Source organism: Talpa occidentalis, unplaced genomic scaffold (genome assembly GCF_014898055.3).
Source record: "Talpa occidentalis isolate TD23 unplaced genomic scaffold, MPIMG_talOcc4v2.1 talOcc4.6, whole genome shotgun sequence".
Lineage (NCBI taxonomy): Eukaryota > Metazoa > Chordata > Mammalia > Eulipotyphla > Talpidae > Talpa > Talpa occidentalis.
In genome coordinates, this window is record NW_023604972.1 from 76536177 (window position 1) to 76563246 (window position 27070).

At 39.7% G+C, this 27070-nt stretch overlaps 1 long non-coding RNA gene across 1 annotated transcript; it reads left to right on the plus strand.

The window, feature by feature from the left end:
* On the plus strand, positions 1 to 26593 carry LOC129144744 (uncharacterized). The gene is made up of 3 exons (XR_008549255.1): positions 1 to 206; positions 20416 to 20518; positions 26399 to 26593. It is a non-coding gene; the product is annotated as an uncharacterized LOC129144744 (long non-coding RNA).
* The last annotated feature ends 477 nt before the right edge of the window (positions 26594 to 27070 follow it).

Consider the following 27070-nt stretch of genomic DNA (forward strand, 5'->3'; position numbering starts at 1 on the left):
CTGGCTTCCCAGTCTATGATTCACAGGTGTGTGATTCAGCAGGTGTATAGAGCGAGTGGAAAAATGAGGCACCTCTTGGCTCATGGAGCCTCTCTCAGGAGTAAAGCCATGGATGCAGCAAGTGCTATGAGAATAGATCCCTCGGGACAGGATGATGACAGAGTATGTGAAGCCAGAGTCTCTCAGCTCTGTCATTCAATTGCCCGGTAAGACTTAGCAGCTACCAACCGAGAACTCCTTATGGGAAGAGGTTCACCCTGGCCTCCTTCCAGCAAGTAGGTCTGTCTAGCTCATGTACAGAACCCCAGGACATCAGCACCACTCAGAGGACTGTGGTCCCCACCCTAAAGTAGTATTTGCTCAACTCCTTTGTCCTTCATACCCTGTTGATTGTCCCAACCAGATGAAGCCAATTATCCACATTCTCCTAAGGATTCTCCCAGCATAGTTACACCATCACCACCTATGCAAGCCATCCATGCTCACCCAGATTTTTACCCCCCACTATCCTGTAGCTCCACTAATTAGATGCAATTTTCCACATCTTCCAGCCTTCAGAAAATTCACCAAGGAATCCCTATTCCCCAACTTCACTTCTCTAGATAGCATTTACCATCTGATGATTTTCTTGTTTATTATTTGATTGTTTCTGTTGTGTCTCCCCCTGAGAATGTAATCTTCATAAAAGCAGGAACCTTCCTGCTCTTGTTCACTGTCATATGCCCTGCTCGCAGCCATGCCTAGCACATTGTGGAAGCATAATATTTTTGAATATATGAATGACGTAATCAATGAATTTCTTCATATATGTCCTGGGAATCTCCTTTCACATGAAGGCCAGAGGGAGAAACATGAGCACAAATGTCCATTCTTTAGTGTGCTCCTGCAATTGTAGAGTTTGTACATGACTGTGGAGAAAATGTTGTGCAGCCCCCTCTTTCTCTGCCACATGAGAATTATGATCTTGCTCTGCTGGCCCCATGCCTAGATTCAAAGGACTCTACCACATTGATTTTAGCTGGGGCAAGATGCCAGCCAAGGACCATTTGGGAAGAATTTCCCACAGTAGGCAGAAAGTGACACCACAGACAATGCTTAAACTGCTCTCAGCAGCCAGCGATGCTAAACAGGCTCCACTTGAGACTGCACTGGGGGAAAGCACACCTGAGTATTCTAGAACATATCATCAGCAGCCAAAACCTTTTCTTATTTAAACCCCCAATCCAGGCAAACCTAGGAAATCCAATCAAACAGACATAAACCAATTGAACCTTGATAATCATAGACTGTTTATGGTCCCTAATTAATCCCTGTCTCCTTGAAAGATTTTCCTTTGGCATTTGCTTACTTCAAAATTGCTCAAGTGTTCTGCCATCAGCAACATTCAGGTCATCTTACTCTCATTATTTTTTATCTTTTCACCAAAGGTGTGTGTAGGGACAAAAAATAAAATGACAATTGAGAAAATATGACAATAGAATGGAAATGTTATCTTAATCAATCGATAATGTCCCTGCCAAATATTCCTACTGTGGCATAAAATTAATTTTAACACTTAATAAGAAACTTAATAGAAATTACTAAAGTCTAAATTTTAATAGGTAAAACTGTCAGAATTCCAACCAATCCAGTTTACTTTTATTGAATACAAGAAGGCCAGCCATTATAAGGTATAACTGGCTACCCTCCCAGCTTTCTGAACCACCATAAATTTTGCGTCTCCCCGAAAGACAATATTCTGACCTTCCAAGATTGGGCTGAGTGTCCATGCTTCTTGTCCTTATAGAATCTTTTACTGACTCCTGCTAATTTTTATAAATGCTTCTTCCTCAGAAAAATGTTTCTTTTTTTTTTTAATATTTATCTACCCATGCATACAAGAACTGGGGTACAGGCCAGAGGTGTGGGGGGTGAGAGGACTCACCAGAGACAGAGTGGGGAACAGAACAGGCAGACTAACCAAAACACACTGCTGAGGAGAGCAGCCAGCAAAATAGGAGAGGTCTGCTGAGCCATGTGGGTAGCTCCCTGGAGGGCCAGGGATCAAACTTGTGCTGCAGAGGCTGCAGATAGCTTCATAGTATGGTGTCCAACCCTTTGTGCCACCAGAAAGGCTCTAAATTTCTTAAAGATGAAGATCATTTGTTGCTTTCCTATTGTGTTCCTGGGGGTTAACACATAGCCTGGGCTAGAATGAGTGCCAAATTAATGTATTTTGTTGAATACATGAATGATTAGAATCACAGACAGGAGTGATGAATGAACCAGAATGGAGTGTTCAGGTACCCCACATCACAGTTCTTTCTGATTTTAGAATCAGCAGCAGTAGACAATACATGAAATCTCAGAGTAAACCCAGTCTCTGCATCCACCTCAAGCATAAACTTGTTATGCTTTCTGATCAGGACTTTCTCTGACAATTCAAGAGCCCATTCAGCCCCTGCCCAAAATAGTCCAGAAGTGCAGGTGAGTTATAGTTCTCAGTGAAATCCTCAGTCAATGAGGAATAAGGGCTAAAGGATGGATGCCCCAGCCTCCTGTCCTAGAGAAGACAGGTTTTAAAAGCCTTCTATACAAATCTCATCAAGTCTTAGTGTTACAGGGCAGGAAGAGGGGCAGCCCAGACCCACAAACCTGCTTGCTCTAAATAGGTTCTGCCATCCTCCGCATCAACACAAAACATATGAGACTTTAACGGGAAGGAAATTTAATACAATTAAGAAACAATACAGAAAAGACAAAGAATATAGTTTCTAAATCAAGCACTCAAAGTTACCCGTCCCCTCGTGGGTAAAAGTCCACCCAAGCAGGATTGGCCCAGAGCAAGACCCCAAAGCCTGCCCCAAGTTTAAAGCATCTTCCAGTGGGGACCCACAGAAAAGGATCAGAAACAACCAGACAAGTCTGGAAGGAAAAGAGCAAAATCAAAATCAAGATAAAAGCTGCCATTGTCACCTCCCCACGAGTCTCACCTACATCTGTGTCACCCGTCCACAACCAAAAGGCAAGTGTAGTTTCTTCACGTGTCTCTCAGCTCCATGTGCCTCCTCCAGGTCTCCTTCTGGCTCCATCCTGCTTCCTTCCTTCCTCAGTCTCCTCTGCAGCTTCTTCTCTCCCTCTCAGCTCCACTCTCCCTTGGGTGGGGCAGGAAACCTGGAAACTCCTCCTTTCCTGGGGACCACCCTGTTACATTAGCAGAATTGAGACCCTGTTGCTTAGAGCAATGCTCTTGTGGGCACTACACCCTTTTGCTCACTGTCACTCTTCACACCTGCCCCAGGACCATCTACCAAACACACTGCTGCATCCACGCCTTTGTCTCAGGTCTTGCTTTCACAAAGTAAGGAAACACAAAGAAAATTGTCATAAGGAATCTAATACGAGACTCTCAACCTAAGGACATTCAGAGACCTGAATGATCAAAGACATGAAAGCCTCAGAGAACATGTGAGAAAATATCACATCATAAACAAGATAATGAGATAGCACTGAACACAGTCCCTAGATCATAGCAAATGCCCAGCAAATTGGTCCTTCTTTCTTCCCTAATTGCTTTCCATTCTTTCTGCATTGTTTCCTTTATCAATTTTGTGGGAACCCAATCAAAGACATCAGCCTTTATGCTATTCCCAATCCCTCTGTGTAAATATATCTCAAAACCTTCTTCTTCTAAAAACTAGGACTCCTAGGAGTAACTACATTTACAGAGAGAAGTAATGATTGATAAAAGTTGTAACAACTGATGTTAAATGTAAAAAATACAAGTTATGCCCTACTATTGGTATTTAGAGCTTTCACTTTTACAGAGACAATTAACTGATTACTTAATATTATTGGCTGACTAAATAAGTTGAGAGCCAGGAGGATCATCTTCTTGCCTATGAAAGCTTAGTTGCCTGATCCTTAAATGTAGAAGTAGTTTCCAGGATAGTCACATATAGACAAGCCTTATAAACCCAAATCTGCAAAATTAGTGTAGACTTTCAACTGCTCACAGATTACATTTTCATTTTAGTGACTTGATCTAAGGATATGAGCTATTTTAGGATTTCAGGCACAATGGGGTAACCTGATGAAGAGGTTTTGAGGATAAAGTGACCAAATGTCAAATATCAAATCACTTAACTATTCTACCTACATGCAAAATCTAATTTTATTTCTTTATGAACTTTACTGTACATCTGAGATGCCAAGAGTGCTTTCATAAAATAAAGAAAATACTATGATTTTATTTCTTTAACACAGAGTTAGAAAACTGGGTTATTCAAGCATCCTAACTTAAAGTGAGCAAACATCACAGATCCTGAAAACATATTGTGTCTCAGGAAAGAAACCATAGCACGTGCACAACTCTGATACCACATTTGCATTTCTCAACCACTTTTCAAACACCTTGCATCTGCAAAAGGAAAAAATCATTCCAACTCTAGGAATTAGTGGTGAGTGAAATTGGCAACATTTGAATTCTTCACATGTCTAATCTTAACACTTTATTTTAACAAATTCAATATAAAACAAAAATGCTAAATATATCTTGGACAGAATTTATCTACAGTAGTGGCAAAAATGAATTATAGTCCTGCCACTGTTTCCATCAGCACATTTAAAGCCCCCAATAAGCATATCAGTTAAGTAAAATTATGGGGCTTCCTATGCAAATGCAGTTTTTAGTGGATTCTCCTATATTCATCAACATCAAAGTTGTCCCTGATAAGGATGCAATTTGGATAAGAACAATGAGCTTGCTATGCAAACACATGCCAAAATCCACACTAGCTCTTCCTTCCAAGACATTGTTATCCTAAATCTACTTGCATTAACACCCTGGGTCCACTGTCATTTATTATTATTCAATTTTCTAAATTTTATAAGTGAGCTGGAAAGAATAACAACACTTAACCAGTGACATTTTGTGGCATCATTTTAATACATTATTTTCTGTTACTAATACACGAACTTCTCCATAAAGCAATTTGAGCCTTTTTAGAAATTTTTAAAATTAAGATATGAAAAGAATGCCTAAATCTACTTGCATAAACACCTGGGTCCACTGTCATTTATTATTATTATTCAATTTTCTAAATTTTATAAGTGAGCTGGAAAGTACAACAACACTTAACCAGTGACATTTTGTGGCATCATTTTAATACATTATTTTCTGTTACTAATACATGAACTTCTCCATAAAGCAATTTGAGCCTTTTTAAAAATTTTTAAAATTAAGATATGAAAAGAATGCCGTTGTCAAAATTAACAATTTAATACCAATAAATTCGATGCAGGGCCCAAACCAATTTTATCAAGTGGAATTTCCTATCATTTAAAATATGTTTTGATCAATTTCAGGATGCATATTTCTGCAATTTCAGCAATAAAAAATTTCCAGAAAATATAAATATTTTTTGTAGCTCAGAGAAGCATGCAATCAATTTTTTTCTTTTTTTCCCCTCTACTACCACCCCTTCTGTCCCTGTCCCTTTCCCTCCCCTGTCCCTCTTAATGTCAGAGTCCTCAGGGTATTTGTTGATGTACTGTGGTTTTTGAAAGTTGAGTTGTCTGTCTTATAAATGTCTAATATTTGTTTTTATCATCCTGACTTGTTTGCTGCACATAATTCTTTCAAATTCCCTCTGTTTTGTTTACAATGACTGCATTCCATCCTTTCTTGTGCCTATATAATATTCCACGGGATGTAAACACCACATCTTTTTGATCCACTGTCAGTTGAAGAAGATTTAGATTGCTTCTATGTCCTAGTTATTGTTAATAATTCTGCTGTGAGTATTGTAGAATATATGGGTTTTTTTGTTCATGGTTTCATATTCTGTAGCAATACACCCAAGAGTAGGAAAGCAGGATTGCATTTTTAATATTTTAAGGTAAATCCAAATATCTTTCCATAGTAGTTTCACCAGTTCACGTACCCACTAACAGTGTGATAAGGTGCCCTTTATACCACATCCTCCTAGCAGTTGGGATCTTTTGATATCTGCCATTCTCATGGGTATGAGGTGGTATCTAATGTAGTTTTAATCTGTACCTCTCTCATTAGGAGTGAAGATGGTCTGGAATTCTTTTACTTTAAGTATTTTAAATAGCTTTCCTGTCCCTTTGTAATTGTTATGTTTCTACTGAAAAATCTTCTGAGTCTGATTGTTGTTCCCTAGAGGTTACTCTTTTTTCCTCTCGATATTTTTAGTATTCTTTTTTTATCTTTGGTTCTCAACAGATTTATCATTTTGTGTCTTGGTGTTTATCTGGTGTTATTTTGTTGGAACACTTCGAACCTTTTGATCACAACTTCTGGTTCATATCCCAGAGTTAGGTGGTTTTCACTGATTATTTTTTAAATAGATTTTCTATACTTTTTCTATTTCTTTTCCTTCTTGGATCCCTGTGATATGGACATTATTTCAAGTTGTGTCAGAGAACTCTTACACTATTTTCATTCTTACTCCTTCTTATCTTTCTATTCTTTTTTGCTTTTTATTGTTATATTCTTGTGTTCCCAACATTGTGTTTTCATAAATTGTCTCCATTCCTCTTGTTTGCTAGTAAGGCCCTCAGTTGTATTTTTTTTAGAACAGCTACAGTGTTTCCTAACTCCATTTTCTCTGAATGTAGCTGCCTCATATTTTCATTTTTTATAATCTTTATTCTTTTTTTGTTTGTTTTCTGTCTTCCATTATTTTAAGTTTCATAGGAATGATCAGAACTGTTTTCCTGAATTCCCCTTCTGTCATGTTCTACAACTTCACTGAGTCAGAGCTCCTTTCAGGTATATTTGTACAGTGTTCTGGCATTTGTGCAATGTTCTTATGTCTCCCTATTTTCAAATTTCTATGGGTTTCATTTATTTATACATACAGGAACTGGGGTACAGGCCAGAGGGCTAAGAAGATTCACCAGAGACAGAGTGGAGAACAGAACAGGCGGATCGACTGAAATACACTGCTGAGGGGAGCAGCGCATGAGTCAGGAGAGGTCTGATGCACCATGTGGGTATCTCCCTGGCCAGAGATCGAACTTGTGCTGTAATGACTGTGGATAGCTTCATTCGTTGCATCTTAACCCCTTGCACCACCAGGGAGGCCCCAGTAAGGACAAATTTCAATGGTTGTTTTTGAACTTGCTGGAGTAGTCGGGGGTCTGAAATTGGTGAAGACTGGTAGGTATAAAAGATGACCAGGGCAATAGGCATCAAAGGATCAACTCCAATAGACTTTCAGATATAGAAATTTTAGATGTCTCAACTTTTAGATAGAGATATTTTAGCTATCTCAACCTTAGATAGGAAGTGGCAAGTGTTTTGGATATGTCTACTTAGGGTGGGGGCTGGCAGTGTTTCAGATATCTCAGCCTGGACTTCAGTGGCAGTATCTTCTACAAGGAAGCCCAGACTCTTTGACCTGATTCAGACTACAGCATTCTCTGTATTGTGTCTCAGATTCAAGCCAATAGTTCTCACTCTGTTCCTGCTTCTTTAGCTCTCTAGCAATGTCTCTCTGTCCTGGATGTCTGTTCATACACTGCCTTATCCAGTGTAGTGCTGGGTCTTAGGAACCCGGATGTTGGCATGCACTCAAATCAGTAACAGTAGGGTGTTCTTTAGTGTAGTCACTGCTCCCTCTTCAGCGTTGTGCTGCCCATTATTACTTTAAACAAGTTCACCAAGAGTTTCCCTATGCTTTCTGTGGGGCTGATGCTCCTATTGTGCATGCTGATTAACAGTTTTTCCCTCAGGGGTTTTTGGCTTTGTTTTGCTTCAGTTTTGTTGTGCATATCTTCACTCTGCCACCATCTTGTTGAACTCCAAACTAAATATTCCTATCTGTGTTTAGTGCTCTGCTAATTCAACACTCAGTGACAATTCAACTTTCCTTCAGTATCCCCATTTACAAATGAGAAATCTAGGCTGTCTCTTATAGAACTGTCTGCTCAAGATCATAGTGACCAAAGCAGAACACAGAAGAAAACTTGAAAATTATTTGCTAATTCTTGTTGCCACTGATGTAGATGAGGGTTGATAATATTTGTCTCTTCCTATTTCTCTTCTTCTTCCCCTATTACATCTCATCAGTAGCCAAGGAGAATGCTGTGATGAGTGTATACTACATCTTGTTAGGAGGTTTTCTGAGAGTTAATAGAAAAATTCCTTAGAAACCATTTGCTAGAAATTATGAAAATAAATAAATCTTGCTATTGGGCAAGCATGATTCAGAAATGAAATGGAGCAGAATTTGTATGACTATAGCCCTTGGTGGAATAATGGCAAAGCTTTCAGCTAAGAGCAAATATAGAAGGTGTGTGGGACAACAGAAGCCATGTCTTGCCAAATGGTTCTTTAGTTCATGCCTATTTATGTGTATCAAACAGTTAGAGAAAATAGAAGTAAAAATCATCTTTTCTTTATATTCTCTGAATGATTATTATGATTATGATTATTACTGAATTCACAATTGGTTAATAACTTGTATACAGGTTTCAGTTGTACATCATTATTAATCAACTCTATATACTACAGGGTGAGGGGCACCCCAGAACCCCCAAACCTATCTGCTTTAAATAGGTTCTGCCATCCACTTCATCAAGACAAACCATACTCTAGTGTGTAAGACCTTTAATGAAAAACTTTAATACAATTAGTATGCAATAAAGAGAAGAAAAGGGAAAGACAAAAATATAGCTTCCAAATCAAGCACCTAAAGTTACCCATCCTCTTGTTAGGGGGAAGTGATGTCCTGAGTTAATCCCATACAGGATTAACTTTGTGGACTCCACCCCCACTCCAGACTAAAGCCATCAAGACTCTGGGAAAGACAAATCCCATCACCACCAAGGGAGGGTGGCTGGGACCTGAGGGTGGAGTTGGGCAGCCAGGTTGGATATAAAAAACCAAACACGTGGGCCTTGGGCTCTCTCTGGCTCACGATCGCTCGCCTCCTGGCTTCACCGCTCCTGGCTGGCGGCCAGCTCTCAGAGCGCCATTTTGGGATTCCTAATCGGCGGATCAGGTAGGACTCATTTAAAACTTTGTCTCCCACTTTTCTCCCAGAGCTGTACATTTCCTCATTTCCCCTTCCCTTTGTAAATAAACCTTTTATTAACCTTTCACGTGTGCCTGCAGTAGAGCATTGATAAGTCCTTTTAAGCGCGCGGGTGAGGACCCACAGTCAGGCACCCCGTTTTGTATCGGGGTTGCTCTACAACACTCTCATGAGTGAATGTCCAGCCAAACAGGGTTGGCCCAAAGCAGGGCCACCGAGACCCAAAAGTCTGCCACAAGCCTAAGGCACCTCTAGGTGGAGACCCATAGTAAAGGGGCAGAGGGGCAAGACAAATCTGGAAGGAAAAGTGCAAAATCAAGATAAATGCTGCCATTGTTAACCCCACCCTGGGTCTCTCACCACTGTTTCTTGCGTCTCCCTCCAATGTCACCAATTCCTTGTACAAGTCCAAGGCCAAGAATCAAGTGCAGCTTCCTCATGTGTCTCTCTGCTCCATGTGCCTCCTCCAGGTCTCTTTGATTTCCATGCTTCTTCCTTCCCATCTCCTCTCCAGGTTTTCCCTCTCCCTGCTCGGCTCCACCCTTCCTTGGGTGGGGCAGGGAAACTGGAAACTCCCCTTTCCTTGGGGATCATCCTGTAACATGTCCAACCACTAAAACTCTAGCTTCCTTCACCATACAATTGATCCACTTACCCAATTTACCCCGCCACCCCCGTCTCTATATTCTTCAGTCACACATTTAGTTAAAATCATAATGCAAAGACTAAAGTGAAGTCTGGGCTTAAACTATAAAAATAAACTTAGCTACCTTGATAATTGTTTCCAGGAATACGGACTCCAAGAATCAAACTTCCATTGATAAACAAGGGTAACAATGTCAAGCAGTTGTCTCTGTGAGGTCAAAAAGAACCACTGTGAAGGGTGTTTGTGAGCAGTATTCCCAAGTCCTCTGGGAGACACATCTTCATGGCAAAGTCTGCTGACAGACAGCAAAGGAGCAGCTCCAGGAGAGGAGTGTTTATGTCCTGTTTCTGCCTGCTTTGTGAGTCTCCCCACTAGAGAGAAACTAATTATCTAGAAAAACCAAAGTGCTTAAGTGGCCTGAGGACAAGATTAAATGAAACAAGGGTTTCTTACTGGGGTTGGGACTGGGGGCTGGGTCTGGGGAGTGGATAAACTGCAAAACTCCTCATTGCTCAAGGCTGAAATAGTAACAAAAAGGAACAAAACACCCTCACACCTTCAGTGAAGCTAAGCCCCGGCATCTACAGTTGCTTTAATCAAGATGCATCTTCGAGGTTAATATTCCTCAGCCTTTCAGTCTGCCAGTCTCCTTCACCCAGCAGTTTAATTTTAGCTCTGTATTAATTATACATTACAATTATACTCAGACATGGGCGCACACACACTGTAACAATGATGCTGCTTCCCTGGACTCGCTCTGGAACTTATTCAGGTCACTTCAGCCCCCATGAGATACAATGTTGTTTACTGTCTGGTACCTCACACTCAATTTTCTCTGGAGATGGCTGTCCAGAAACAAGCTTCCTCCAAGTGGAAACTCTCTGCATGGCTTTCCAGGGAGAAGAGATGACAGATCTCTATGTCTGATGCCACGCTGTGACCAAGATAAATAAATAAACAAACAAATAAATAAATAAATTTAACAAATATATATACGGTGGCAAAATCAAAATTTTCTGACAATACATCTTAGGCAAGTGTGACTTGATGTGCCCGGAAGGGCCTTATGTGTGGAAATACCTCACAAAGGCAATCCTATTCAGAAATGTGGTTTTTAGGTTGCACAGGAAATGGATGTTCAAGGCTTTTCCTGTCATCACTGCAGTTTTGGTGATTGCAAGTGAGCTGGGGAACAAAGGCTCAGCAGAAATATCTCTGCACTTCCCCCAAGCCCAGCTGCTTGCCCTTGACATCTTGAAACTGGCACTTCAACAAGCTCTTAGCCTCTGAGAGCAAAGCATGAAATGTAAAACCAGAAACATCTATTTATTAAGATTGGTCACTAAATTAATCTTTCCCTATGGCCAGTTATGAAGTGGAGTTAATGAGCATGAAGCAGAAGCTGAGTCGAAACATATTTAGCCACTAGCTGCACCTCAAGGCCTTAGTCCCTGGCAAAAGAATCAGAACAGCTCCCTCCTGACATCAAAAGAGCACAAAGCAGACCAAGGCAGAGAAATTCGGGCAACTTTTAGTCCCCACACCCTCCTTTTATCTCTTGCTGAAAGTCTGACAATGAGTTTGTTACAACACAAAGCTTGGCTTTTGCTACTGCAGCTTTGGCCCAAGGGTTCCAAGGCTTTATTTGTAAATCACTTACATTATTTATTCTGCCTCTCCCAGGTCCAAGCTCTGCTATGTGCTAAAGATACAGCAAATCTCTTCTCACAAAGCCCTCATAGTGCCCTGGGGAATGGGCAAGGACCCAAACAAATGCACATAGATTTTTCAAGTTGTGTTAAGTGCCTTGATAGTGACTGGCATGGCTGAATAACAACCCCAGTTCAGGCAGTCTGGGGTAAGCTTCTCAGAAAGGGTCATTCCAGCTGAGCCGTGCCAAGTTCCAGGGCCGAGCCCTAAGCACACCTTCCGGAGAACACAAAGGAGAGATGGCTAGAGAGTTAAATACAGCTTTCTTTGATAAGTGTCCTGGTGGGTGTTTTACTTTCTTTTTACCTTCCCACTATCTTAAGGTGAGATACATGTCATTAGGGGACTCGGCTGTAAGTAAAATCAACATTTGGAGCCTCCCCAGTGGCTGGCACAGCGGTTAAGCCCTAGGTTACGAAGCTGCCCAGCCTCTGCAGCGCCAGTTCCATCCCCGGCTGCCAGGTGAGGGACCCACACGGCACCCAGACCTCTCCTGCCTCCCGCTGCTCCCCTCAGCAGTGTACTTGTCAGTCTGCCTGTTCTGCTCCTGTTAGAGGGAAAGGATGTCCCCGTTCTGGCTCTGGTGAATTCTCTCATCCTCCCGCGCTTCTGACTGTACCCATGCTTGCATAAATAAATAAATAAATCTTTTAAAAAAATAAAATAAATAAAATCAACATTTGGGGGGCAATGAAACTCAGGGAGACTGCATGTTATAAAATGGAGAGACAGATACAGGTCTGAATTCCCCACACTCAATGGCTGTCTAATGTTGGGCTTCTTGTTTAACATCTAGGAGCCTCAATTTTCTCATTGAAAAGAATGGGTTGATGTGGAATTAAATGATAGAGCCTGTAAAGGTTAATGATATAGTTATTTGATATAGTAAAGGTTATCTGATATAGTTCCTGGCTCAAAACAGTATGTTCAAGGGGTGTTAATCAGAGTCAATAATTCTGCATGTTCCAGGAATAAAGTCAAGCCCTTTTGTAACGAAGCAACCCCGATATAAAACGGGTTGCCTGGCTGTGGGTTCCCACCCACGCGCTTAAAAGGGACTTATTAATACTCCACTACAGGCACACACAAAAGGTTTATTTACAGGGGAAGGGGAAATGAGGAAATGTACAAGTTAGGGAGAAAATAGGGAAATAAAGTCTTTAATGCGTCCTACCCGATCCCCCGACCTGGAAACCCAAAGGCACTCTCAGAGCTGGCCGAACGCTGCGAGCTGGTGGGGAGCCAAAATGGGGGATCTTCTCCAGAGCCCATGTGTCCAGTATTATCAAACCTGGCTGCTTAACCCCACCCTCAGGTTCCAGCAACCTTCCCTTTGGTGGTGATGGGAGTTGTCTTTCCAATGTCCTGATGGCTTTGGTCTGGAGTGGGGGTGGGGTCCACAAAGCCTGTATGGAATTAGCTTTAGGACATCCTTTCCCCCCTTACACTTTGAGCACCTTCTAAGACTTAACTCCCCCAATAACACTGAAGTATTATTACCACGCTTTTGAAGATGAGGACGCATAAAATGAGTGGACCTAAGCAAATATTACCTGTGAGCTGGTCCTCAACCCTGCTTTGATGCAGAGTCAAGCTATTGGCTATTGGCGGCAGGGGTGGGGGTGGAGGGTCCCAAACCCCAAACCAAGTTCCACCCCTCAGGTGGAATAGCAGTCATCTTCCATCATATTACACTGTAATCTCATCTCCTTTGAGAAAATCCCAAAGGGAAATGAGGTCTATTCCATTGTGACCTTTTCTTTGTATTCTCAACAAAATTCAAAGGTCTTTTGCATAACTTTATTTAGTAAGAAAATAGGCTGGTGAGAGCATAGCTGGGGTGAGATTTCCATTGTCCCATGGAGTGAGAGGTTTATCACACACAAACACACAGTAACAGACCAGGTCAGATGACAGAAACAGACAGTAAGCAGCATACCACTTTGCCACTTATCTCCAAAGAAAATCTGTCCCCAAAAGGATGGTGAAAATTTTGTCTGACAAATCAACAAAGCAGAAAGTAGCATTTTAACAACAATGACTATAATGCCTATATTATAGAACAGTTGTAGGAACATCTTTACCATATTATAAAAAATTATAAAATGTTTCATTCATTTGGTCCACAAAAAAATATTCAATGCCTACTATATTCCCAGGATCTTTCTCAACACTGGGGATACAAAACAAATATAAATACACACTACCAAGACAATAATAATAATAATAGTAACTATAGATACATGCCATTGTGGAATGTACCTGCTTGTGCAAATAATGATTATTATGTAAAGAGTAATTTTTGTTTCCTTAGCTTCAGGGTTGACTCCCCTTTAAATGTAAATATCTGACAGTACGTCTCTTTAAACTAGTTCCCTATCAAATAAGACTTACCCCTTCCCCAGTTTTCTAAGAGTTCATTTTGGTAAGAGAAGGGAAAATACAAAGGAGAACATTTGTGTGCAGGCAGTAGATTCAGTGACAGGTGAAGTTGTGTGTGGGGAGAAGCAAGAGAATGAACCTCTCAGTTCTGCCTACCAAAAGCACCAGCCACACAAAGTAATTCACTATTATTCTAAGTAAACCACCTGCTACTGCTTTCAAAAAAGAAAAAGAAAATCACATAACACATTTCAAAGTCAAGAAACAATGTGTATGGTCTGAATTACTATTCCTTCCATTAGCATGGATAATCAAGAGTTTACTCTGTGTGTGTGTTCAATCAAAGCTAGCCCCAAGCAAGTCCTAAAATATAACAATTACATGGTTTCCTCCCACTCCTACCCCACATAATGGATCTTGAAGGAAAAACTGTGTTCAAACAGGCTGAAGCATAATTTTTAGTGTGTGGGTAAATCTGAAAAAAAAAAAAAAATTTAAATAGGTAGGAGAAAGGAGCATGGGTGTGTCCTTCCCTGAAACAGCAAGAATAGTCCCTTTTCGGACAGAAGATAAGCCCAAAGTGAGAAAATGAGATCTGATTGGTTGATTACTCACTCTTTACTTCCAGAAGATGCCAGGGGTTCAGACCAAAGGCCAATCCAAAACAGTAGTTAGCCAAAAAGGGGGAGGGGGGATGTGCAGGCTCTAGGGATTGTCAGATCTCTGTGATAAGGAATGGCCCCATTATGCTTGCATTTTCAGAAGTGGCCCTCCTCTTACCCTAGTTTCAAAAGAAGCCCTCTCTATTCACCTTCTCATTAAAACGGCCTCTCCAGAAAAAAATGCTGAGACCACACAAAGCAGGACATTCATCACTAAGGCAACCCGTGTACTCAATGAAAGCTGGCAAGCACAAAGGCCCGCTTAGGCTTTGCAGGGAAGCTGCTTCTCTTTGCCTCAGACCATATTTCAGATTAAACGTTGCACTCAGATAGGAAGCAAATTCTGTATTTTGGTTTTTTGTACTAAGTGTACTTATGAAAAATGAAATCATCCTTTTACTTTTTAAAACAGGCAACTTCTTGGGTGGCTTTAGGCATATAATTTTTATTTTCAAGACATTATCACCAGCTACATTCCCTCCCATTTTAAACCACCCCATTTATACCATCTTAATTCAATGTGGCTAATTGTCTCCCACAAAGGCCTGGATACTAAGTCTGCAAGGACTATTCAACTATGCTTCTCACCCAGCTTTGCCCCTACCTGGCCCCCCAACTGCCACCTTCCCCATCAAAGACCACCCCCCACACACACACACACACACACGCCCCCCCCCACACACACACACCACAGCTCACATCTCCTCAGGGCTAGCAGAAGCCTATTCAGTTATAGCTCAAATATAATGTGTGAAATGACGGCAGAATCTGGCGACAGCACTATTCACACATATCATGGAATTTACTGCAAGTCATTTCTGTCTTATATATTCTTTTTAAGGACTCTGAGATATTAAAGTTCAAAAATAAATCTCTATTCAGTGGAGGCAAGGGGCAGACTGTTTCATTACAAAGCCATCTTAAACTAACTTTCAGGTAGCGTGCTGACCTGATCAACCTCAGCTTTATTCTTGGGCATCCTGATATGTCTCTTGCTTTTCCTGGAGATAAAATAAAACTGCTACCTTTGGCCAGAATAATAATATTATATGTCAGCTTTATTTTAATTTGCTATTGACAATGTTTTTTCTCAGTCACTTTACAGACAAATAATATCTCCTGAGAAATCATCTTTAGCATATTAGAATCTCAAGCAGAAGTTCCATGGCGGACACCTGGGGCAATTTTCTCAGATATAGGACAGACTTCAGCTGGAGTGTGAAATTGGATTTTTTTGGTCTTTTTCATGTATTCCAAGTAGTGGGATAAATTGGTTTTGTACTCCTGTTTCATAAACTGTTCTTTCTTTTTGTTTTCAATCTACACAAAGCACCTAAAAAAGAAATTTAGAAAGAAACTGAACTAAAACACTAGCTTACTCTTTCACATGACCAGCCAAGAATTAGAGAGACCAGAAAAGTAACCAGGTAGAGTTAATCCTAACCAGAAAGAGTTTTGAGTTCTGAGTCAGGAATCAGGAATTACATAATTAGTAAGAGATTATTTCTGGTCTAGTGATATTCACTCTTAAGTAAATATAAAGACGATGGAGCATTCATCCACTTGGAAAGAGACCATAGTTTGTGTCTACCTACCTAAATGGGAGCTGTTTGAGGACTTCAATATCCAAAAATTTAAAAGGGGTTCTGATATTAAAATGTTTGAAAACTGCTCTTCTAGCAGATTGAACAGGAATTGATGAAACAGAGATAGTGTAGAAATAATGGCTTCAGGAAGCTATGAAAAAGAAAGGATTATTGTTAAAAGGGAACTTTGGGGTCAAAGGATTTGTGTGTGCACAAATATGTTTTATGATAGATAATACTTGAATTTGAGCATGTATAACTACTAAGGGAAAAGGTCAATTAAACAGAGGGATGTGCATGGAGGATGGGGTAGCAAGGACAAAAATCCCTTTGAAGAAATAAATAATCTTTACTGGATTGGAGAAAGAAGAGAAAACTGTCCTTTTAGCAGCAAATATACTAGGAAAGGATTGATTCTCACAATGAGAAAGCTTTAGTGTTCGTAGCAGAAAGTTGAAAAAGCTCTCAGTTTATAGCTTCCATGTGCTTTGTAACTTAGGAGATAAGGTTGAGTGTAAGGATGGTGAGAAGATGAGATGTAGTTGAAGAGCAGGAGATGGAGAGACTGGAAAATATGTGAAAGTGTTCCTGTGAAGAATGGGAGGGACATGACTATGGAAATAAGGCTGGATTGTCAGGAAGCACTGAAAATACTGTTGACTGAAATTGAAGACCATAAACATAGAATTGAATACTGGATTTAAAAAAAAAATACTTGTTTCATAGTAAAATACAGCACAGAGAGATAAAATATATATTTATGGTAAAACAAATATTTCTTAAGTTTATCAACACCTTTACCCTCCTACCACATAATAAAAGACTGTAGAATGCTTCCATTAACTTTACTTACCATATGTCATCTTGTATTTTCTAGTATTTTTACTCCATAATATATTATCATTCTATATAGCGAGTGTCCATTTATATTTACCTATGTATTTATCACTTCTTTATTCTCCATTCCTTCTTTTATTGGGCCTTTCATTTTGGCTCAATTTCCTTTAGAATTTCCTTTAATAAAGTTAGTGGTTACCACAGATGGTGGTACTTACATGTGGAATACAGTGAAATAAACAAATGGGTCTGGAAAAAACAAACCACAGAAATCTGCCTATAGAACTGAGGCTTCCAGATGAGGAGGGAAGAAAATAAAATGGGGAGGTAGCACAATGTTTGTTGGTGGGTGTGGGGTGGTAAAAACACCTGAATGGGATGATCCTATACCTGGAAACCATGTACAACATTGAAAACCAATGTTAATGCAATAAAAAATAATAATAATTAAAAATTAGTGGTTACCAAAGGGAAGGGAAAAGGAGATTGGGTAAACCAGGTAAAAGGTATCAATTGTGTAGTGAAGGATGGATTTTTTTTTCCTTTATTGAAGTATCATTGGTTTACATAGATGTTAGTATTTTGTAAGTATAGGCGCTCCCCCACCCAGGGGGAGTCACTGTATTTAAGTTGGATTTTTATCTGTCCCTTTGTTCGGTTTCTCTATATTCCACATTAAGTGACACCCTTCCATATTTGTCTTTCTCCTACTGACTTATTTTGCTTAGCACAGTCCTTTCCAGTTCCATCCATGTTACTGCAAATGACATGAGCATATCTTCTTTGATCACTGAGCAGCCTTCCACACTGTGTATATATATACACCACATCTTCATGATTCACGTATCTGTTTTAAGGCACTTATGTTTCCATATCTTGACTATTGTAAATAACGCTGCAATAAACATAGGAGTGCAAGTTTCCTTTTGAATTAGTGTTTCTTGTATCCTTTGGGTAGATACCTAGACATAGAATTATTGCAGAGTCTGAATTACTACAGTGTCTATTGTGACTTCTCATTTATTTTTTATGCTAGTTGTTTGTTTTCTTCCCTTTTTGAGCTTATCTAGACATCTGTCTATTTTGCTTAGTTATTCAAAGAACCAGCTTTTGGTTTCATTGATAGTTTGGATTGTCTTTTTTATTTCTATTCATTTATTTCTGTTCTAAGGTTTATTATTCTTTTACAGGATTTTAGTTTTGTTTGTTCTTATTTTTCTAGTTCTTCAAGGTGACAGGCACACTGTTATATATTGGAACTTTTCTTCCAGTACATACTTATATGACTGTATATACTCTCTTGGTACCACCTTTGCTGTATCCTATAAGTTTTGGATCGCTGTGTGTCACTCTCATTTGTTTCAAAGCATTTTTTTAATTTCATCTTTGATTTTCTCATTAACCCAGGAGTTTTTCAGTAGTGTGGTTTTCAGTCTACACATATTGGAGGATTTCCCTTCTTCTTTTTTGTAGTTGATTTCTTCTTTGATACCTTTATTGTCAGAAAAGATGCATGGTATGATTTCAATCTTCATGAATTTGTTGATACTTATTTTGTGACCCAATATATGCTCAATCTTGAAGATGTCCCATGTGCACTTGAGAAGAATGTGTATTCAGCTTTGGGGGAGGTGCAGGGCCATAGAGAGGTCTGTTAGCTCCATATTGTCTAATTCTTTGTTTAAGGCTATTGTGTCCCTATTCCTCTTCTGACTCAATGATCTGTTCATTGTGTGAGTGGGGTGTTAAAAAACAAAAAGGAATTTCATTGATGATGGTATGCTGGTACAAACACTATCTTTTTGGGGAAAATGGTTTTATCTTAATGTTTTAAAGTTTTTTTTAAAGATTTATTTATTTATGCATACAAGAGCTGGGGTACAGGCCAGAGATGCAAGGGGTGAGAGGATTCACCAGAGACAGAGTGGGGAACAGAACAGGCAGACTGACTGAAATACATTGCTGAAGGGAGCAGTGGACGAGACAGGAGAGGTCTGCTGCACCATGTGGGTAGCTCCCTGGCCAGCCAGGGATCAAATGTGCTGCAGAGGCTGCTGATAGCTTGACAGTGTTCTACTTAACCCCTTTTCACCACCAGGGAGGTCCAATATTTTAAAGATTTTTCTCAGGGTAAGGAATTCTAACTTGGAGCTATTTTCTTTCAGGAACCTGAAGATATCATTCCACTGACATCTGATTTTCATTACTGGTATTGAAAAGTGGACAGTCAGCCTGTTGCTCCTTTAAAAGTATTCTGAATTTTTTCTCTGACTGACTTGAATATTCTCTTTTTTGTGGTTTCATAATCAAGTATCTAGATATAGAAGTCATATTCATTCTGCTTAAGATTTTTGATGATTTTTTGAATTTTTAGATTGATGCTTTTCATCAATTCTGCAAAATTCTCAGTATTTCATCAGATACTATCTTTGCCTTATTTTCTCTCTCCTCAAATTAGACATCTTCCTCCAGGACTCTTAAGTTCTCTCTTTCTGTGTGTTTTTCTCTCCATTTATTCTGTAATGTTCTTGTCATCTATATCTTCATACACCTTCCCATTATTTCTGTGAATGATTTGTTATTAAATCTAGACACTGAGTTTAATTTGAGTTGCCTTTTATTTTTCCTTTCTAGAAATTTTACTGGTCTCTTTTTCAAGTTCAGTAGGTCAATTTTTAGACCTTCCTGTGTTTTCCATCTATTTTTTTAAGTAGATAAGCATAAGTGTTTATAATTTGTGTTCAGTGGTTCAGTTTATGAAGTCTTTGTGGACCTCAAACTGTTTCTTCTATTATTACTAATGTTTCTTTCTCTTAATATTGTGTTCCCTTGTGTACTTGATTTATTTTTTACTAAATACCTTCCTCTCCCTTAAAAATATCTGTGAAAATTCCTCGAAATTCAGCATACATGACTTAACCTCCAAAAAGATCTAAATTTACTTCTACCTGTTACCAAGGACACTACCACTGGTAAGTGATCTAGAACCATCTTAAAATAAATATGATTTAAGTTTTCCCTAGACTCCTCAGGTTATACAACCTTAGTTTGCAAATCTGCACGGGTTGATGAGTGCCCACAACTTTTTGGAAGGAAGTTTTCCTTCTCATTTGTGCAGTTCCAAGGCAAACTTTCCAGTTTCGTTCTGACTCAATCTTCATTGAGAGTGTAGCCCTCTGTTGTTATGGCTTACTAAGAGGAGAGTCTCCTATAAGATTCTCCAAATGTATTGGCTCTGAGTCATAAATCTTGCTCCCTTACCTTACAAGCTTACCAAATTTTTTTCAAAATTAGAAAATACCTTCTGGGTCAAGTGACCTCGGTTTACAGCTTACTTCTTCAGTCTCCTAATTTTACTTAATTTTGGTTTGAAAATTTCTAAACATACTATTAATTCTTTGATGTTTTAAAAGAAATAATTTTATTGACTAGCTTGTATGTACAAGACTGTTTTAGGTTCTCTGCAGAATTGTAATGTGATTAAGCACTAATCTTCACCTGCAAAATAATTTTGAGCTAACAGATATTTTTAATATTATTTCCAGCACTTTTAGTAGTTGTCAGCAGGAGAAATTTGTCCAAATAATCTAGTCAACCTTTACCAAACTGGAAATCATGATATTTCTTCAAGAACACTCATCAGCCCAGGTACGAATATAGAGGAAATAGACATTATGTTTCATCCAGAACTGGGGTTATAAGAATAAATAGAGGATGTGGCAAGCTAGCTTAGGGAATTAGTAAGGCAGTGAGTATTTGAAGTCTTGAATCATAAAATATGAGCTGGATAAGGAGACAATAAAAAACATAGGAAATATTTGAAACATTGAAAATATATGATAAAGAGAAAATAAATTTTAATAAAGGTGAAAGAATTTATATATTCAGGGTAATATAGTGATTGACCTAAACAGACAGAAAATCGCAAAAAGAGGATTGCCCAGGTATACGATCTTCAAGATAGAGAAGTTAATTTCGACTCTGGAAGTGGGCAGCTAAAGTATGAGGTTGAGTAGGTTAGTTTGAAGGTGAAGAAAGCAAAAAACCTAAGATTTTGAAATCAGCCAAGATGAAGTCAAAACTAGAAATGGAACAAAAGATCATACGACAGACCTATGATCTTCTATGAGTAAATGAAAATGAGTATTACAAGTATAGATTTCAGAAACAAGGTGAAATAAAAGGTGGTATACTGTGACATTTGCCTCAAGAGATCATGGGAAATTTCTTAAAGGGCAGGTATACTGTGCTATTTGCCTGAAACATATAATGTCATAAACCAAAGCTTTGATCAAAGAGCTCACAGAACGTTACCTAGAATCTGCTTTTAATATCCCCAGATTTCATACTCTCCTCATTCCGCAGGACAAATAAGACCAGACCTATGGATATACAGGAATTGGCATGTCATTTTCACAGTAGCTATCAATATTGCACCCAAGAAATTACTAATAAGCCAGTCTATGGGGAAAGATTATGGCCACACATTCTATGAATATCTCCCCCCAAATTAAAAGGACCTCAACCAAAATTGCATCAGGCTGCAGAAAACAGTGCTGCAAACACCAACATACCCTGGCAAACATATTTCAGCAGGGTTCCCAGAAGTTTAGGTTAGCATTAATCATTGCTCCTAATTGCTGTCAGTTAACTCTCTGGAGCCCCCTCTAGGCCAAGCCGTCATCCTAGGAAACATGTTGTCTTCCCATATAATGCATTTTCTGTCTTGCCAGTAACAGAATCTGTGGCTTTGGTGTTCTTTTACAGAAACACTGATCGAATTACCCTAAGACCTTTCTGTGTGTTCTGGGTTACCGGGCAGACTTCCAGAAACACACGCTTGCATTACCCTCAAATGGAATCCTGAACTTTCCAAGACTGCTCAGAAGCAGATATTTCTCAGTCATTTCAGACTTGACCACTGATAAAGACACACTGTACTTGACATCCCTGCTTTCTGGCCACAAAGTTGCACATGCCACACATAATTACATAACCTCTAAAACAGTTCCAGTAAAGATTCTTCATTGCCACAGTATTGTACACTCTCCACTGGAAATGCAAACTGGTCTGATTTCTCTTAGTCTAGTCCCTGCACATTGCAGACTGATTTCCCAACTTTATGCGTCTCATCGTGATTTCCATTTGATCTATTCATTTAAGAGACTGCTGCATATTCTATTCTATTTTTGAGTGTTCAGGAAAGCAAAAAATAAATTAAAAAACTCACATCCTTTATTTCCCTAGTGTGTGTCACTATTTTCCAACATTTTGGAAGTTCTTTCTAATGACATACAGAAAACCCATCATTTTGAATAAAAATAGGCATAAAGTCTATGACAATGAGGTAATTCATTGTCCTAATTTGACAACTGGGGAAACTGAGATCTACAGTTTAAAAGATTTGTCAAGATCAACAGTATCAGAATCAAGTGCAGTATTCATTATAGTGATCCATTCTAGTGGTTTTCCTACAATATCACTCAATATCTGAAAATTTGAACATCTTATTTTTTTAAATTTTATTGAAGTAATATCGCATTATAACAGTGTATAGGTTTTAGGTATACATCGTCATTCAATATCTGTATGTATTATATTACATACTATATTATGATCACCACCAAATTTCTAGTTTTCATCCTGTGCTATACAATTAATCCTTTTTTATTCTATTTGCCACCCCTTTTTTCTCCTTCTGTTCTGGTCACAATCATCTTGTTCTTATAGAAAATTTGAACTTTTATATTTTCCCTATGATTTCAGGATTTCTAACTTTTCCTTTTTCCAGAAACTATTGATTATATGCTTTGCCTGCATCTTCACAGAAATATATATATATATGTATATAAATATATGTATTTTACAAATGTATAGAACTAACAGAAGCTGACAATTGAATATTCATCATGTCAATTTGACCTTGAAGTGTCAGTATTACTTAATGTGAAGATATCAAGATGATAGCACAGCAGATGCTGCCAAATGAAAAATTTGCTGCAATGAGCTTTTTATGAAATATTGAGGCTAAGCAAAGAACCGGTTCCTCTGACAAAAATACCCTCAGTCACTCCCCTCACTAAATCACAGTGTGGAGGCTGCAGGCACGCTGGGCTTTCCATTGCCAGCAATGACGTCCTGAATGTGCTTAGCTGGGAAACATCCAAGATCAAGAGATGACCTTTTTATTGCAGATTGTGAGATCATCCTTATTCCCATTGGTTCACACTAAAAACAAAGATTGGGTTTTGTGGGGATTTTAATTACACATGTTTTAAGAACTTCATTTCTATGAAGATAAAATAAAATCCCACTCTGAGAGAAAAGGAAAAGGTAGACTCGCTCTCTGAGCAGTGCAAGTGTCAGTCACATCTTGGAAGCACACTGCATGCTCTGGTCTGTATTGCAGTTATACTCAACACCCATCCTCCCTTCAGGTGGGAACCTAACTGTTGCAACCGGAACTTTGTTGCCGCTTTGCGATGAGGGACGTTTGCAAAGCAAGTCTCTGCTACTTGAGCAGAAGTTCTTGTGCCATTTATTGAAAGCATACAGGCTAGTAAAAGCTGATCATGTGACAATGGCATGAGGAATAAGGTCCCGAGAGGCTAGGAATGGAGGACAAAGTTTTACGAGGGACAGGGAAGGGGACATTGTGGCCATACGTCAAGAGACATTTGCATCAGCAAATTATTTGATGTTATCACAGGCAGAGTTATCCTGAGACCACCGTGGAGATAGTCACGTAATCAGGCCAATGTGTCCTAGGCGTCCCAGGGCCTGCCTCGTGGTATGAGCTATACTCCGTAGGTGGTCAAGGAATTCTCTGCTGTGATTTGTAGATAGCAAATAGGCCACAGCTGCCCATGAGTGGCCAGCTCATAGGAACCCACACCTAACACCACACCCAGTATGGAATACAGTTTCCACCTACCACTCAGTGTTGTGGACCTCAGCTAAGAGGAAGAAAGGGGAGCCCTAACTAATAATGCAACAAGTGGGACCACCAGGGTGAGCTGGGCATAGAAGAGTGATGATAAGAACTACCCCAAGTTGTTTACCACTCTCATCATGTTACCTGGCTGGGGTACACTACAGAAGATAGCAATTACTGAGCAACCAGGGGTCTGAGATCACATTCACTGTTCTGCTCAACACTGTTACTCCAGGGTGATTAGCAGGACCAGATCGAGGAGATCAGGGATATGTTGCTTTCCTCTGTGGATATAAGACGATGCAAATTTCTCCATTCAGAGGCACAGAGCAGTAATGGAGGTGAAATGAGACCATATAGTCAAGCTAGAGCTCAAGAGAGAGCACTCTCGGATGACACCACAGTAACCTTTATTTTCACATGACTGCAATGGCACCACTGTTCTATTCCAGGCAGAATGCATGGTGCTGGCCAGGTTCCATTTCTCCCTGCTCAACTCAAGTTGTAGTCACACAATCAAATGCACAGTGACAAGATTTCCTGAGGTTTTCAGGTGCATTCAACCTAGCAGGTTGTGGGTCGCTACAATTCAGGTCCTATGGTTAAATGAAGGAAACTATTGCTTCCAGATGCCAGTTAGAATCAAAACAGATGCTACAGGGCCTCCCTGGTGGTAAGGGGTTAAAATCTCAGTGCTATCAAGCTATCGCCAGCCATTGCAGCACAAGTTCAATCCCAGGCCAGGGAGTTAACCCATATAGCACAGCAGACCTCTCCTATCTAGCCCACTGCTCCCCTCAGCAGTGTATTTCAGTAGATCTTCCTGTTCTGCTCCCCACTGGTGAATCCTGCACACCTCTGCCCTACACCCCAGTTCTTATATACATAAATAAATAAAATAAAACGTTAAAAAACAAAAATGAAGGGCCTCCCTGGTGGCGCAGGCGGTTGAGCACCGCACTGTGAAGCTGCCCGCAGCCTTTGCAGTGTAGGTTTGATTCCGGCCGGCAGGCAAGAATCCCACATGGCAGGGCAGACCTCTCCTGTCTCATCCGCTGCTCCCCTCAGCAGTGTATTTCAGTCAGTCTGCCTGTTCTGTTCCCTGTTCTGTCTCTGATGAATCCTCTCACCCTCCCGCACATCTGGCCTGTACCCCAGCTCTTGTATAAATAAATAAATCTTTAAAAAAATGAAAAAAAAGAGATGCTGCGTAATATTAGTTATATAGGTGGCAAGTTTAGGATAATTCATCTCATTTATACAAAATACTTTTAGAGTACCAACTATGTTCCAGATATTATGCTCAGTCATGGTTGATACAAATATAAACAAGACACAACCAGGAGGCACTCACAAGTGAGGGAGAGAGAAGTACATATGCTGTGGTGAACATAAGATTATAGCTAAATTCAGGGTCCTCAAAGGTTGAACATCTAATCCAGTCTGAAATGAATGAGAAGTATTTCTTAAAATAATCAGGACAGGGGGTGAAGGGATGACCAAGGATGGGAAAGAAGATTAAAGGAATGATATTCCAAGCAAAAAGAAAAGTATAAGCAAAGATAAACATTACAAAACCTGTGCCTGTAAGCTATTACTGGAACATGAAATGTGCATGACAGGAATGGTAACCAGGTAGTGGCTAGGAAGCCAGGAAAAGGTCAGTTCAGGACATACAGATATCCTATACAAGGACCTTTACTCAGGCACTAGGGAACCATTGAAGGCTTTAAGGAGGAGGGGCATAGTAAATTTGCTCTCCTGAAAGATCATTCTGGCAATAGTTAGGAGGAGAGGGCTCAGGGGGTGACATGGGAGGTGAAAGGGCAGAACACATAGGGGCTTATTTCAAAAGTTGACATGGGTAGTGATGAGAGTCTGTCATCTCTCAGTTAGTTGAACGCTGAGTCCGGAAACCAGGTGCATCCCCACATTTGTGCCCAGTGCATAATCAACATGGGACCCCTGCCACAAATCTACTATACGAAGTGTGGCAGAATTAACCTTCGAATGTCCTCTTAAAGTAGATGGAAACCAGAAAGATTTAGGAATTCCAGCCACAACCCCACTCCCTGCTCATCTCTTCCCAGTTCCTAGGTATGCTTCAGATCCCATTTTTTGAGTGTCCAGACCTACTGGCGCCCAGCTCGGCCCTACCTCCTTCTCTGACCTGGGGTGGCTCTGCCACATCCTTGTCTGTTGCTCACATTCCCTGCTTTTGCTAACTTCTGAAGAACAGATGTAACTCATCTGTTTGTGGTCACTGTCATGTCTGCCACTTTTTAAATAAACTTAGAGAGTTTGCCCCTTCTCACCAGCTCAGTATTGTGGCTGCTCAAAGTCAGTACAACATTATGTTTGGTGGTAAAGATTATATCCCACGCTCCTTGCAAATCAAAGTGCACTATTTCCTTCCTTTCAGTAAGTCAACATCAGGCATAACAGCCCCATAAGGAGAGTGTCTTCCAGTAGTGAGCACTGGCAGGCCAGACCAGTGTCCTTTTAGTCATTCCACACAGGGTATCACCCTCTCCACACTCTGAAGGGTGCTGCTCTTCAAGGTTACTAAACAGCAAACACTACTCTGTCTTCAGCTACCCCACCCTGACTGTGCTCAGACTCTCAGCTGCTCGTCTGGAGAAACTTTTACAAGAAGGTCTTCCTGGACAGCAGACTCTTCTTCGAAGGATAACACCTACTAACGTACTGTTAGCATCCCTACTCTGCTGTGATGATAATGGGAATCTCTCTTCTGCTTTATTTTAAAAAGCAAAGGAAATAAAACATGTCTAATAATACCACAAAAAGGTGAAAATAGAGTTATGTAGAAGAAATGTTTTTATATGCCAATGTAATTAAAATACTATAAATCTAAAGCTGATTCTGGCAAGTAAAGGTACGGTAAACTCTAGAAAAAACACTAAAAAATGTGAAAAATCTCATTAAAGATTATACCTAAAGTAACTTGAAAAAGAGGTACAAATAGAACCTAAAGTTAGTAGAAAGAAGAGAAAAATAGAAATAAGAGTAGAAATCGATGAAATAGCAATTAAAAACCATACAAAAAAACAGTGAACCCAAGAGTTGGTTCCTCAAGAAGATAAACAAAATTTAAAACCTTTATTAGACTAACAAAAAGAAAAAAGAGAGAAAAACATTAATAAACAGAAGATGAAAGAGATGAAAGGGGAGAAATTAGCATAGATGCCATAGAAATACCAAGGATCATAAGACATTACAGTGAACAACTACATGGCAATAATTTT